The sequence below is a fragment of the Rhodnius prolixus genome, unplaced genomic scaffold, assembly GCF_049639745.1.
Source record: "Rhodnius prolixus isolate KJV_2025 unplaced genomic scaffold, Rpr scaffold_4, whole genome shotgun sequence".
Lineage (NCBI taxonomy): Eukaryota > Metazoa > Arthropoda > Insecta > Hemiptera > Reduviidae > Rhodnius > Rhodnius prolixus.
In genome coordinates this window covers 41,102,256-41,119,366 of record NW_027411614.1, presented here as the reverse complement: position 1 = coordinate 41,119,366, position 17,111 = coordinate 41,102,256, and positions in this window count along the sequence as shown.

Below are 17,111 nucleotides of genomic sequence, written 5' to 3'. Positions count from 1 at the left end.
GGAAATCTTCTTCTTATTTCACAGGAAGGCTGCAGTTCTTTTACTTCATAGTTAATTTTATGGCCTACCCTAGATTGTACATTATAGGCCGATCTATTTTGAAAAGTCAGAAGTAAAAACTAATGGAAAAAGTGGAAATCTTCTCCTTATTTCACAGAACAGCTGATGTTTTTCTACTTGATATTTCATATTAAGGCCAACACTAAATTTTACATCATGAACCAATCTATTTGGACTAGTAAGAAGTAAAACCTCCTGGAGAAAGTGGAAATATTCTCCTTATTTCTGTGAAAGGCTGCAGTTCTTGTACTTCACAGATAATATTGTGGCCTACCCTACATTGTACATTAAAGGCCGATGTATTTTGAAATGTCAGAAGTAAAAACTACTGGTAAAAGTCGAAATCTTCTCATTATTTGATACAAACAATGCGGTTTTTGCATTTGATAGTTAATATTAAGGCCTACCCTAGAATATTCATCATGGGTCGATCTATTTTGTAAAGTCAGAAGTATGAACTACTGGAAAAAATGGAAATCTTCTCCTTATTTCACAGAAAGGCTGCTGTTTTTCTACTTGATATTTGATTTTAAGGCCAACACTAAATAGTACATCATGAACGGATCTATTTGGACAACTAAGAAGTAAAAACTACTGGAAAAAGTTGAAATCTTCTCCTTTTTTCACAGAAAGGCGGCTTTTTTTGTACTTGATAGTTCATATTAAGGCCAACCCATGATTGTGCTTAATGTGTCGATCTATTTGGACTACTAACAAGTAAAAACTACTGGAAAAAGTCGGAATTTCTTCCTAATTTCATAGAAACGATGCTGTTTTTGCACTTCATAGTCAATATTATGGCCTACCCTAGATTGTGCATCATGGGCCTATCTATTTTATGAATTCTGAGGTAAAAACCACTGGAAAAATTGGAAATCTTCTCCTTATTTCACATTAAGACTGCAGTTCTTTTACTTCATAGTTAATATTATGGCCTACCCTAGATTATATATTATAAGCCGACATATTTTGCAAAGTCAGAGCCAAAAACTACTGGAAAAAGTCAAAGTCTTCTCTTTACTTTATAGGAAGGATGCGGATTCTGCACTTCATAATTAATATTATGGCCTACCCAAGATTGTACATTATAGGCCGATCTATTTCGAAGAGTCAGAAGTAAAAACAAATGGAAAAAGTGGAAATCTTCTTCTTATTTCACAGGAAGGCTGCTGTTTTTGTACTTGATATTAGATATTAAGGCCAACACTAAATTGTACATCATGAACCGTTCTATTAGGGCAACTAAGAAGTAAAAACTAATGGAATAAGCCGGAATTTCTTCCTAATTACACAGGAAGGCTGCTGTTTTTGCACTTGATAGTTGACATTATGGCATAACCTAGATTGTACATCATTAGTCGTTCCTTTTTGAAAAGTCAGAAGTAAAAACTACTGGAAAAAATGAAAATCTTCTTCTTATTTCACAGGATTGCTGCAGTTCTATTACTTCATAGTTAATATTATGGCCTACCCTAGATTGTGCATCATGGGTCGATCTATTTTATGAATTCTGAGGTAAAAACAACTGGAAAAAATGAAAATCTTCTTCTTATTTCACAGGCTGGCTGCAGTTCTATTACTTCATAGTTAATTTTATCGCCTACCCTAGATTGTACATTATAGGCCGATCTATTTTGAAAAGTCAGAAGTAAAAACTAATGGAAAAAGTGGAAATCTTCTCCTTATTTCACAGAACGGCAGATGTTTTTCTACTTGATATTTGATATTAAGACCAACACTAAATAGCACATCATGAACCGACCTATTTGGACAGCTATGAAGTAAAAACTGCTGGAAAAAGTGGAAATCTTCTCCTTATTTCACAGAAAGGCTGCTGTTTTTCTACTTGATATTTGATTTTAAGGCCAACACTAAATAGTACATCATGAACCGATCTATTTGGACAACAAAGAAGAAAAAACCACTGGAAAAAGTCGGAACTTCTTCCTAATTTCACAGGAAGACTGCTGTTTTTGTACTTGATAGTTGATATAAAGTCAAACCCAAGATTGCACATAATGGGTCGACCTATTTGGACAAATAAGAAGTAAAAACTACTGGAAAAATTCGAAATATTCTCCTTATTTCACAGGATGGATGCTGTTTTGGCACTTCATAGTTAATATTATGGCCTAACCTAGATTGTGCATCATGCGTCGATCTATTTTATGAATTCTGAGGTAAAAACAACTGGAAAAAATGAAAATCTTCTTCTTATTTCACAGAACGGCTGATATTTTTCTACTTGATATTTGATATTAAGGCCAACACTAAATAGCACATCATGAACCGACCTATTTGGACAGCTATGAAGTAAAAACTACTGGAAAAAGTGGAAATCTTCTTCTTTTTTCACAAGAAGGCTGGAGTTCTTGTACTTCACGGTTAATACTGTGGCCTACTCTACATTGTACATCATGAACCGACCTATTTGGACAGCTATGAAGTAAAAACTACTGGAAAAAGTGGAAATCTTCTTCTTTTTTCGCAAGAAGGCTGGAGTTCTTGTACTCCACGGTTAATACTGTGGCCTACTCTACATTGTACATTATAGGCCGATCTATTTTAAGAAATCTGAGGTAAAAACTACTGGAAAAAGCCCGTATTTCTTCAAAATTTCACAGAAAGGCTGCTGTTTTTGTATTTGATATTTGATATTAAGGCCAACACTAAATAGTACATCATGAACCGATCTATTTGGACAACTAGGAAGTAAAAACTACTGGAAAAAGTGGAAATCTTCTCCTTTTTTCACAGAAAGACTGCTTTTATTGTACTTGATAGTTCATATTAAGACCAACCCATAATTGTGCTTAATGTGTCGATTTATTTGGACTACTAACAAGTAAAACTACTGGAAAAAGTCGGAATATCTTCCTAATTTCACAGAAAGGCTGCTGTTTTTGTACTTGATAATTAATATTATGTCCTACCCTAGATTGTGAATAATGGGACGATCTATGTGGACTACTAACAAGGAAAAACTACTGGAAAAATTCGAAATATTCTTTTTATTTCACAGAAAGGATGCTGTTTTGTATTTGATATTTGATATTATGGCCAACACTAAATAGTACATCATGAACCGATCTATTTGGACAACTATGAAGTAAAAACTACTGGAAAAAGTGGAAATCTTCTCCTTTTTTCACAGAAAGGCTGCTTTTTTTGTACTTGATATTGGATATTAGGGCCAACACTAAATAGTACAACATGAAGCGATGTAATTGGGCAACAAAGAAGAAAAAACCACTTGAAAAAGTCGGAACTTCTTCCTTATTTAATAGGAAGTCTGCTGTTTTTGCACTTGATAATTAATATTGAGGACTACCCTAGATTCTACTTCAAGCGTCCATCTATTTGGACAACCGGAAAAAGCCCGAATTTCTTCCCTATTTCACAGGAAGGCTGCTGTTTTTGCACTTGATAATTAATAGTAAAGCCTACCCTAGATTGTGCATAATTGGTCGATCTATTTGTACAACTACGAAATAAAAACTACTGGAAAAAGTCAGAATTTCTTATTAATTCACAGAATGGCTGCTGTTTTTGTACTTGGTAGTTGATATTATGGCAAACCCAAGATTGTGCATATTCTATCGATTTATTTTGAAAAGCCAAAAGAAAAAACTACTGATAAAAGTGGAACTTTTTTCCTTATTTCAAAGGAAGGCTGCTGTTTTTGTACTTCATAGTTAATATTATGGACTACCCTAGATTGTACATTATAGACCGATCTATTTTGAAAAGTCAGAGATAAAAACTAATGGAAAAAGTGGAAATTTTCTACTTATTTCACAGAAAGGCTGCTGTTTTTGTACATGATAGTTGATATTAAGGCCACCAATCAATTGTACATCATGAACCGATCTATTTGGTCAACTAAGAAGTAAAAACTACTGGAAAAAGTTGAAATCTTTTCCTTTTTTCACAGAAACGCTGCGGTTCTTGTACTTGATATTTGATATTAAGGGCAACACTAAATTGTGCATCATGGGTCGATCTATTTTGAAAAGTCAGAAGAAATAACAACTGGAAAAATGGGAAATCTTCTCCTTATTTCAGAAGAAGGCTGCAGTTCTTGTACTTCGCGGTTAATATTGTGGCCTACCCTACATCGTACATTATAGGCCGATCAATTTTGGAAAGTCAGAAGTAAAAACTACTGGAAGAAGTAGAAATCTTCTTCATATTTCATAGGAATGATGCAATTTTTGCCCTTGATAGTTAATATTAAGGCCTACCCTAGATTGTTCATCATGGGTAGATCTATGTTGTAACGTCAGAAGTAAAAACTACTGGAAAAAGCCGGAATTTCTTCTTTATTTCATAGAAAGGATGTTGTTCTTGCACTTCATAGTTAATATTATGGCCTTCCCTAGATTGTGCATCATGGGTCGATCTATTTTAAGAAATCTGAGGTAAAAACTACTGGAAAAAGCCCGTATTTCTTCAAAATTTCACAGAAAGGCTGCTGTTTTTGTACTAGATATTGGATATTAAGGCAAACACTAAATAGTAAATCATGAACCGATCTATTTGGACTACTAAGAAGTAAAAACTACTGGAAAAAGTTGAAATCTTCTCCTTTTTTCACAGAAAGGATACCGTTTAGGCACATCATAGTTAATATTATGGCGATCTATTTTGTAAAGTCGGAAGTATGAACTACTGGATAAGGTGGAAATCTTCTCCTTATTTCACAGAAAGACTGCTGTTTTTTACTTGATATTCGATATTGATGCAAACAGAAAATAGTACATCATGAACCGATCAATTTGTACTACTAAGAAGTAAAAACTATTGGAAAAAGTCGAAATCTTCTCCTTATTTCATTGGAACGATGCGGTTTTTGCATTTGATAGTTAATATTAAGGCATACCCTAGATTGATCATCATGGGTCGATCTATATTGAAAAGTCAGAAGAAATAACAATTGGTAAAAGTGGAAATCTTCTTCTTTTTTCACAGAAAGGCTGCTGTTTTTGTACTTGATATTGGATATTAAGGCCAACACTAAATAGTACATCATGAAGCGATGTATTTGCGCAAGAAAGAAGAAAAAACTACTGGAAAAAGTCGGAATTTCTTCCTAATTTCACAGGAAGGCTGCGGTTTTTGTATTCATAGTTGATATTAAGGCCCACCCAAGATTGCACATAATGGGTCGATCTAATTGGACTACTAACAAGGAAAAACTACTGGAAAAAATTGAAATCTTCTCCTTATTTCAAAGGAAGGATGCTGTTTTGGCACTTCATAGTTAATATTATGGCCTACCCTAGATTGTGCATCATGGGTCGACCTATTTTATGAATTCTAAGGTAAAAACCACTGGAATAAATGAAAATCTTCTTATTTCACAGGATGGCTGCAGGTCTATTGCTTCATAGTTAATTTTATCGCCTACCATAGATTGTACATTATAGGCCGATCTATTTTGAAAAGTCAGAAGTAAAAACAAATGGAAACAGTGGAAATCTTCTCCTTATTTCAAAGAAAGGCTGCTGTTTTTGTACTTGATAGTTGATATTAAGGGCAACCCAAGATTGTGAATAATGGGACGATCTATGTGGACTACTAACAAGGAAAAACTACTGGAAAAATTCGAAATATTCTTTTTATTTCACAGAAAGGCTGCTATTTTTGTACTTGATAGTTGACATTAAGGCCAACCCAAGATTGTGAATAATGGGACGATCTATGTGGACTACTAACAAGGAAAAACTACTGGAAAAATTCGAAATATTCTTTTTATTTCATAGAAAGGATGCTGTTTTTGCACTTCATAGTTAATATTATGGCCTAGCCTAAATTGTGCATCATGGGTCGATCTATTTTGAAAAGTCAGAAGAAATAACAACTGGAAAAAGTGGAAATCTTTTCCTTATTTCAGAAGAAGGCTGGAGTTCTTGTACTTCGCGGTTAATATTGTGGCCTACCCTATATTGTTCATCATGGGTCGATCTATTTTGGAAAGTCAGAAGTTTAAACTACTGGAAAAAGTGGAAATCTTTTCCTTATTTCAGAAGAAGGCTGCAGTTCTTGTACTTCGCGGTTAATATTGTGGCCTACCCTATATTGTTCATCATGGGTCGATCTATTTTGGAAAGTCAGAAGTTTAAACTACTGGAAAAAGTAGAAATCTTCTTCATATTTCATAGGAACGATGCGGTTTTTGCACTTGATAGTTAATATGAAGGCCTACCCTAGATTGAACATCATGGGTTGATCTATTTTGAAAAGTAACAAGAAATAACAACGGGAAAAACTGGAAATCTTCTCCTTATTTCATACAATGGATGCTGTTTTTGCACTTCGAAGTTATTATTATGGCCTTCACTAGATTGTTCATCATGAGTCGATCTATTTTAAGAAATCTGAGGTAAAAACTACTGTAAAAAGCCCGTATTTCTTCAAAATTTCACAGGAATGCTGCAGTATTTGTACTTGATAGTTGAGATTAAGGCCAACACTAAATAGTACATCATCAACCGATCCATTTGGGCATCTAAGAAGTAAAAACCATTGGAAAAAGCCGAAATTTCCTCTTTATTTCATAGAATGGATGCTGTTTTTGCACTTCATAGTTAATATTATGGACTACCCTAGATTGTACATTATAGGGCGATCTATTTTATGAATTTTGAAGTAAAAAAAACTGGTAAAAGTGGAAATTTATTCCTTATTTCACAGGGAGGCTGCAGTTCTTTTACTTCATAGTTAATATTATGGCCTACCTTAGATTGTTCATCATGGGTCGATCTATTTTACGAATTCTGAGGTATCATGTACTGGAAAAGTTTGAAATATTCTAAATATTTGAACTATTAACAAGTAAAAACTACTGGAAATATTCGAAATATTCTTTTTATTTCACAGAAAGGCTGCTGTTTTTGTATTTGATATTTTAAATTAAGGCCAACACTAAATAGTACATCATGAACCGATCTATTTGGACAACTATGATGAAAAAACCACTGGAAAAAGACGGAATTTCTTCCTAATTTCACAGGATGGCTGCTGTTTTTGTATTTCATAGTTGATATCAAGGCCCACCCAAGATTGCACATAATGGGTCGATCTAATTGGACAAATAAAAAGGAAAAACTACTGGAAAAAGTCGGAATTACTTCCTAATTTCACAGAAAGGCTGCTGTTTTGTACTTGATAGTTGATATTAAGGCCAACATTAAATAGTAAATCATGAAGCGATGTATTTGTGCAACAAAAAGAAAAAACCACTGGAAAAAGTCGGAATTACTTCCTAATTTCACAGAAAGGCTGCTGTTTTTGTACTTGATAGTTGATATTAAGGCCAACCCAAGATTGTGAATAATGGGACGATCTATGTGGACTACTAACAAGGAAAAACTACTGGAAAAATTCGAAATATTCTCCTTATTTCAAAGGAAGGATGCTGTTTTGGCACTTCATAGTTAATATTATGGCCTACCCTAGATTGTGCATCATGGGTCGACCTATTTTATGAATTCTAAGGTAAAAACCACTGGAAAAAGTGGAAATCTTTTCCTTATTTCAGAAGAAGGCTGCAGTTCTTGTACTTCGCGGTTAATATTGTGGCCTACCCTATATTGTACATTATAGGCCGATCTATTTTGGAAAGTCAGAAGTAAAAACAAATGGAAAAAGTGGAAATCTTCTCCTTATTTCAAAGAAAGGCTGCTGTTTTTGTACTTGATAGTTGATATTAAGGCCAACCCAAGATTGTGAATAATGGGACGATCTATGTGGACTACTAACAAGGAAAAACTACTGGAAAAATTCGAAATATTCTTTTTATTTCATAGAAAGGCTGCTGTTTTTGCACTTCATAGTTAATATTATGGCCTAGCCTAAATTGTGCATCATGGGTCGATCTATTTTGAAAAGTCAGAAGAAATAACAACTGGAAAAAGTGGAAATCTTTTCCTTATTTCAGAAGAAGGCTGCAGTTCTTGTACTTCGCGGTTAATATTGTGGCCTACCCTATATTGTACATTATAGGCCGATCTATTTTGGAAAGTCAGAAGTTTAAACTACTGGAAAAAGTAGAAATCTTCTTCATATTTCATAGGAACGATGCGGTTTTTGCACTTGATAGTTAATATGAAGGCCTACCCTAGATTGAACATCATGGGTTGATCTATTTTGAAAAGTAACAAGAAATAACAACGGGAAAAACTGGAAATCTTCTCCTTATTTCATACAATGGATGCTGTTTTCGCACTTCGAAGTTATTATTATGGCCTTCACTAGATTGTTCATCATGAGTCGATCTATTTTAAGAAATCTGAGGTAAAAACTACTGGAAAAAGCCCGTATTTCTTCAAAATTTCACAGGAATGCTGCAGTATTTGTACTTGATAGTTGAGATTAAGGCCAACACTAAATAGTACATCATCAACCGATCCATTTGGGCATCTAAGAAGTAAAAACCATTGGAAAAAGCCGAAATTTCCTCTTTATTTCATAGAATGGATGCTGTTTTTGCACTTCATAGTTAATATTATGGACTACCCTAGATTGTACATTATAGGGCGATCTATTTTATGAATTTTGAAGTAAAAAAAACTGGTAAAAGTGGAAATTTATTCCTTATTTCACAGGGAGGCTGCAGTTCTTTTACTTCATAGTTAATATTATGGCCTACCTTAGATTGTTCATCATGGGTCGATCTATTTTACGAATTCTGAGGTATCATGTACTGGAAAAGTTTGAAATATTCTAAATATTTGAACTATTAACAAGTAAAAACTACTGGAAATATTCGAAATATTCTTTTTATTTCACAGAAAGGCTGCTGTTTTTGTATTTGATATTTTAAATTAAGGCCAACACTAAATAGTACATCATGAACCGATCTATTTGGACAACTATGATGAAAAAACCACTGGAAAAAGACGGAATTTCTTCCTAATTTCACAGGATGGCTGCTGTTTTTGTATTTCATAGTTGATATCAAGGCCCACCCAAGATTGCACATAATGGGTCGATCTAATTGGACAAATAAAAAGGAAAAACTACTGGAAAAAGTCGGAATTACTTCCTAATTTCACAGAAAGGCTGCTGTTTTGTACTTGATAGTTGATATTAAGGCCAACATTAAATAGTAAATCATGAAGCGATGTATTTGTGCAACAAAAAGAAAAAACCACTGGAAAAAGTCGGAATTACTTCCTAATTTCACAGAAAGGCTGCTGTTTTTGTACTTGATAGTTGATATTAAGGCCAACCCAAGATTGTGAATAATGGGACGATCTATGTGGACTACTAACAAGGAAAAACTACTGGAAAAATTCGAAATATTCTCCTTATTTCAAAGGAAGGATGCTGTTTTGGCACTTCATAGTTAATATTATGGCCTACCCTAGATTGTGCATCATGGGTCGACCTATTTTATGAATTCTAAGGTAAAAACCACTGGAAAAAGTGGAAATCTTTTCCTTATTTCAGAAGAAGGCTGCAGTTCTTGTACTTCGCGGTTAATATTGTGGCCTACCCTATATTGTACATTATAGGCCGATCTATTTTGGAAAGTCAGAAGTAAAAACAAATGGAAAAAGTGGAAATCTTCTCCTTATTTCAAAGAAAGGCTGCTGTTTTTGTACTTGATAGTTGATATTAAGGCCAACCCAAGATTGTGAATAATGGGACGATCTATGTGGACTACTAACAAGGAAAAACTACTGGAAAAATTCGAAATATTCTTTTTATTTCATAGAAAGGCTGCTGTTTTTGCACTTCATAGTTAATATTATGGCCTAGCCTAAATTGTGCATCATGGGTCGATCTATTTTGAAAAGTCAGAAGAAATAACAACTGGAAAAAGTGGAAATCTTTTCCTTATTTCAGAAGAAGGCTGCAGTTCTTGTACTTCGCGGTTAATATTGTGGCCTACCCTATATTGTACATTATAGGCCGATCTATTTTGGAAAGTCAGAAGTAAAAACAAATGGAAAAAGTGGAAATCTTTTCCTTATTTCAGAAGAAGGCTGCAGTTCTTGTACTTCGCGGTTAATATTGTGGCCTACAATATATTGTACATTATAGGCCGATCTATTTTGGAAAGTCAGAAGTAAAAACAAATGGAAAAAGTGGAAATCTTCTTCTTATTTCACAGAAAGGATGCTGTTTTGGCACTTGACAGTTAATATTATGGCCTTCCCTAGATTGTTCATCATGGGTCGATCTATTTTAATAAATCTGAGGTAAAAACTACTGGAAAAAGCCCGTATTTCTTCAAAATTTCGCAGGAAGGCTGCTGTATTTGTACTTGATAGTTGATATTAAGGCCAACACTAAATTGTACATTATGAACAGATCTATTTGGGTAAATAAGAAGTTAAAACTAATGGAATAAGCCGGTATTTCTTCTTAATTTGATGGAAAGGATGCTGTTTTTGCACTTCGTAGTTAATATTATGGCGAACCCTAGATTGCACATTCTAGGCCGATCAATTTTGAAAAGTGAGAAGAAATTACCACTGGAAAAAGTAGAAATCTTCTTCATATATCATAGGAATGATGCGGTTTTTGCACTTGATAGTTAATATTAAGGCCTTCCCTAGATTGTTCTTCATGGGTCGATCTATTTTGTAACGTCAGAAGTAAAAACTACTGGAAAAAGCCGGAATTTCTTCTTTATTTCATAGAAAGGATGCTGTTCTTGCACTTCAAAGTTAATATTATGGCCTTCGCTAGATTGTGCATCATGGGTCAATCTATTTTGAAAAGTCAGAAGAAATAACAACGGAAAAAGTGGAAATCTTCTCCTTATTTCATAGGAACAATAAGGTTTTTGCACTTGATAGTTAATATTAAGGCCTACCCTAGATTGAACATCATGGGTCGATCTATTTTGAAAAGTCAGAAGAAATAACAACGGAAAAAGTGGAAGTCTTCTCCTTATTTCATAGGAACAATAAGGTTTTTGCACTTGATAGTTAATATTAAGGCCTACCCTAGATTGTGCATCATGGGTCAATCTATTTTGAAAAGTCAGAAGAAATAACAACTGGAAAAAGTAGAAATCTTCTTCATATATCATAGGAATGATGCGGTTTTTGCACTTGATAGTTAATATTAAGGCCTACCCTAGATTGTTCATCATGGGTCGATCTATTTTGAAAAGTCAGAAGAAATAACAACTGGAAAAAGTAGAAATCTTCTTCATATTTCATAGGAATGATGCGGTTTTTGCACTTGATAGTTAATATTAAGGCCTTCCCTAGATTGTTCATCATGGGTCGATCTATTTTGAAAAGTCAGAAGAAATAACAACTGGAAAAAGTAGAAATCTTCTTCATATTTCATAGGAATGATGCGGTTTTTGCACTTGATAGTTAATATTAAGGCCTTCCCTAGATTGTTCATCATGGGTCGATCTATTTTGAAAAGTCAGAAGAAATAACAACTGGAAAAAGTAGAAATCTTCTTCATATTTCATAGGAATGATGCGGTTTTTGCACTTGATAGTTAATATTAAGGCCTTCCCTAGATTGTTCTTCATGGGTCGATCTATTTTGAAAAGTCAGAAGAAATAACAACGGGAAAAAGTAGAAATCTTCTTCATATTTCATAGGAATGATGCGGTTTTTGCACTTGATAGTTAATATTAAGGCCTTCCCTAGATTGTTCTTCATGGGTCGATCTATTTTGAAAAGTCAGAAGAAATAACAACTGGAAAAAGTAGAAATCTTCTTCATATTTCATAGGAATGATGCGGTTTTTGCACTTGATAGTTAATATTAAGGCCTTCCCTAGATTGTTCATCATGGGTCGATCTATTTTGAAAAGTCAGAAGAAATAACAACTGGAAAAAGTAGAAATCTTCTTCATATTTCATAGGAATGATGCGGTTTTTGCACTTGATAGTTAATATTAAGGCCTTCCCTAGATTGTTCATCATGGGTCGATCTATTTTGAAAAGTCAGAAGAAATAACAACTGGAAAAAGTAGAAATCTTCTTCATATTTCATAGGAATGATGCGGTTTTTGCACTTAATAGTTAATATTAAGGCCTTCCCTAGATTGTGCATCATGGGTCAATCTATTTTGAAAAGTCAGAAGAAATAACAACGGGAAAAAGTAGAAATCTTCTTCATATTTCATAGGAATGATGCGGTTTTTGCACTTGATAGTTAATATTAAGGCCTTCCCTAGATTGTGCATCATGGGTCAATCTATTTTGAAAAGTCAGAAGAAATAACAACTGGAAAAAGTAGAAATCTTCTTCATATTTCATAGGAATGATGCGGTTTTTGCACTTGATAGTTAATATTAAGGCCTTCCCTAGATTGTTCATCATGGGTCGATCTATTTTGAAAAGTCAGAAGAAATAACAACTGGAAAAAGTAGAAATCTTCTTCATATTTCATAGGAATGATGCGGTTTTTGCACTTGATAGTTAATATTAAGGCCTTCCCTAGATTGTGCATCATGGGTCAATCTATTTTGAAAAGTCAGAAGAAATAACAACGGAAAAAGTGGAAATCTTCTCCTTATTTCATAGGAACAATAAGGTTTTTGCACTTGATAGTTAATATTAAGGCCTACCCTAGATTGAACATCATGGGTCGATCTATTTTGAAAAGTCAGAAGAAATAACAACGGAAAAAAGTAGAAATCTTCTTCATATTTCATAGGAATGATGCGGTTTTTGCACTTGATAGTTAATATTAAGGCCTTCCCTAGATTGTTCATCATGGGTCAATCTATTTTGAAAAGTCAGAAGAAATAACAACTGGAAAAAGTAGAAATCTTCTTCATATTTCATAGGAATGATGCGGTTTTTGCACTTGATAGTTAATATTAAGGCCTTCCCTAGATTGTTCATCATGGGTCAATCTATTTTGAAAAGTCAGAAGAAATAACAACTGGAAAAAGTAGAAATCTTCTTCATATTTCATAGGAATGATGCGGTTTTTGCACTTGATAGTTAATATTAAGGCCTTCCCTAGATTGTGCATCATGGGTCAATCTATTTTGAAAAGTCAGAAGAAATAACAACGGAAAAAGTGGAAATCTTCTCCTTATTTCATAGGAACAATAAGGTTTTTGCACTTGATAGTTAATATTAAGGCCTACCCTAGATTGAACATCATGGGTCGATCTATTTTGAAAAGTCAGAAGAAATAACAACGGGAAAAAGTAGAAATCTTCTTCATATTTCATAGGAATGATGCGGTTTTTGCACTTGATAGTTAATATTAAGGCCTTCCCTAGATTGTGCATCATGGGTCAATCTATTTTGAAAAGTCAGAAGAAATAACAACTGGAAAAAGTAGAAATCTTCTTCATATTTCATAGGAATGATGCGGTTTTTGCACTTGATAGTTAATATTAAGGCCTTCCCTAGATTGTTCATCATGGGTCGATCTATTTTGAAAAGTCAGAAGAAATAACAACTGGAAAAAGTAGAAATCTTCTTCATATATCATAGGAATGATGCGGTTTTTGCACTTGATAGTTAATATTAAGGCCTTCCCTAGATTGTGCATCATGGGTCAATCTATTTTGAATAGTCAGAAGAAATAACAACGGAAAAAGTGGAAATCTTCTCCTTATTTCATAGGAACAATAAGGTTTTTGCACTTGATAGTTAATATTAAGGCCTACCCTAGATTGAACATCATGGGTCGATCTATTTTGAAAAGTCAGAAGAAATAACAACGGAAAAAGTGGAAGTCTTCTCCTTATTTCATAGGAACGATAAGGTTTTTGCACTTGATAGTTAATATTGTGGCCTTCCCTAGATTGTTCAACATGGGTCGATCTATTTTAAGAAATCTGAGGTAAAAACTACTGGAAAAAGCCCGTATTTCTTCAAAATTTCGCAGGAAGGCTGCTGTATTTGTACTTGATAGTTGATATTAAGGCCAACACTAAATTGTACATTATGAACAGATCTATTTGGGTAAATAAGAAGTAAAAACTAAAGGAAAAAGCCGGAATTTCTTTTTTATTTCATAGAAAAGATGCTATTTTTGCACTTCATAGTTAATATTATGGCCTACCCTAAATTGGGCATCATGGGTCCATCTATTTTGTAAAGTCAGAAGAAATAACAACGGGAAAAAGTGGAAATCTTCTCCTTATTTCACAGAAAAATTGTACATCATGAACCAATCTATTTGGACAAATAAGAAGTAAAATCTCCTGGAGAATGTGGAAATCTTCTCTTTATTTCAGTGGAAGGCTGCATTTCTTGTACTTCACGGTTAATATTGTGGCCTACCCTACATTGTAGATTAAATGCCGATCTTTTTTGAAAAATCAGAAGTAAAAACTACTGGAAAAAGTCGAAATCTTCTACTTATTTCATTGGAACGATGCGGTTTTTGCATTTGATAGTTAATATTAAGGCATACCCTAGATTGTTCATCATGGGTCGATCTATATTGAAAAGTCAGAAGAAATAACAACTGGTAAAAGTGGAAATCTTCTTCTTTTTTCACAAGAAGGCTGGAGTTCTTTTACTTGATATTGGATATTAAGGCCAACACTAAATAGTAAATCAGGAAGCGATGTATTTGCGCAAGAAAGAAGAAAAAACCACTGGAAAAATTCAAAATTACTTCCTAATTTCACAGGAAGGCTGCGGTTTTTGTATTCATAGTTGATATTAAGGCCCACTCCAGATTGCACATAATGGGTCTATCTAATTGGACAAATAAGAAGTAAAAACTACAGGAAAAAGTTGAAATCTACTTCTTATTTCGCACAATGGCTGCTGTTTTTGTACTTCATAGTTAATATTATGGCCTTCCCTAGATTGTTCATCATGGGTCGATCTATTTTAAGAAGTCTGAGGTAAAAATTACTGGAATTAGCCCGTATTTCTTCAAAATTTCACAGGAAGGCAGCTTATTTGTTTTTGATAGTTGATATTAAGGCCAACACTAAATTGTACATTATGAACAGACCTATTTGGGTAAATAAGAAGTAAAAACTACTGGAGAAAGCCGGAATTTCTTCTTTATTTCATAGAAAGGATGCTGTTTTTGCACTTCATAGTTAATATTATGGACTACCCTAGATTGTACATTATAGGCCGATCTATTTTATGAATTTTGAAGTAAAAACAACTGGTAAAAGTGGAAATTTTTTCCTTATTTCACAGGGAGGCTGCAGTTCTTTTACTTCATAGTTAATATTATGGCCTACCTTAGATTGTTGATCATGGGTCGATCTATTTTAAGAATTCGGAGGTATCTTGTACTGGAAAAGTTTGAAATATTCTCCTTAATTCACAGAAAGGCTGCTGTTTTTCTACTTGATAATTGATATTAATGCCAACCCAAGATTGCTCAAAATGGGTCGATCAAATTGGACAACTAAGAAGTAAAATCTACTGGAAAAAGTGGAAATCTCCTTATTTCAAAGGAACGATGCAGTTTTTGCACTTGATAGTTGAGATTAAGGCTAACACTAAATAGTACATCATCAACCGATCCATTTGGGCATCTAAGAAGTAAAAACTACTGGAAAAAGTCTAAATCTTCTCCTTATTTTATTGGAACGATGCGGTTTTTGCACTTCATAGTTAATATTATTGCCTACCCTAGATTGTGCATCATGGGTCGATCTATTTTGAAAAGTCAGAAGAAATAACAGCGGGAAAAAGTGGAAATCTTCTCCTTATTTCATAGAAACGATAAGGTTTTTGCACTTGATAGTTAATATTATGGCCTTCCCTAGATTGTTCATCATGGGTCGATCTATTTTTAAGAAATCTGAGGTAAAAACTACTGGAAAAAGCCCGTATTTCTTAAAAATTTCACAGGAAGGCTGCTGTATTTGTACTTGATAGTTGGTATTAAGGCCAACACTAAATTGTACATTATGAACAGATCTATTTGGGTAAATAAGAAGTAAAAACTACTGGAAAAAGTCGAAATCTTCTCCTTATTTTATTGGAACGATGCGGTTTTTGCACTTCATAGTTAATATTATGGCCTACCCTAGATTGTGCATCATGGGTCGATCTATTTTGAAAAGTCAGAAGAAATAACAGCGGGAAAAAGTGGAAATCTTCTCCTTATTTCATAGAAACGATAAGGTTTTTGCACTTGATAGTTAATATTATGGCCTTCCCTAGATTGTTCATCATGGGTCGATCTATTTTTAAGAAATCTGAGGTAAAAACTACTGGAAAAAGCCCGTATTTCTTAAAAATTTCACAGGAAGGCTGCTGTATTTGTACTTGATAGTTGGTATTAAGGCCAACACTAAATTGTACATCATGAACAGATCTATTTGGGTAAATAAGAAGTAAAAACTACTGGAAAAAGTCGAAATCTTCTCCTTATTTTATTGGAACGATGCGGTTTTTGCACTTGATAGTTAATATTATGGCCTGCCCTAGATTGTTCATCATGGGTCGACCTATTTTAAGAAATCTGAGGTAAAAACTACTGGAAAAAGCCGGAATTTCTTCTTTATTTCATAGAAAGGATGCTGTTTTTGCACTTCATAGTTAATATTATGGACTACCCTAGATTGTACATTATAGGCCGATCTATTTTATGAATTTTGAAGTAAAAAAAACTGGTAAAAGTGGAAATTTATTCCTTATTTCACAGGGAGGCTGCAGTTCTTTTACTTCATAGTTAATATTATGGCCCACCTTAGATTGTTCATCATGGGTCGATCTATTTTAAGAATTCTGAGGTATCATGTACTGGAAAAGTTTGAAATATTCTCCTTAATTCACAGAAAGGCTGCTGTTTTTCTACTTGATATTTGATATTAATGCCAACCCAAGATTGCACAAAATGAGTCGATCTAATTGGACAACTAAGAAGTAAAATCTACTGGAAAAAGTGGAAATCATCTCCTTATTTCACAGAAAGGCTGCCGTTTTTGTACTTGATAGTACATATTAAGGCCATCCCAAGATTGTGCATGATGGATCGATCTATTTGGATTACTAACAAGTAAAAACTACAGGAAAAAGTCGGAATTTCTTCCTAATTTCACATAAAGGCTGCTGTTTTTGTACTTGATAGTTCATATTAATGCCAACCCAAGATTGCACATAATGGGTC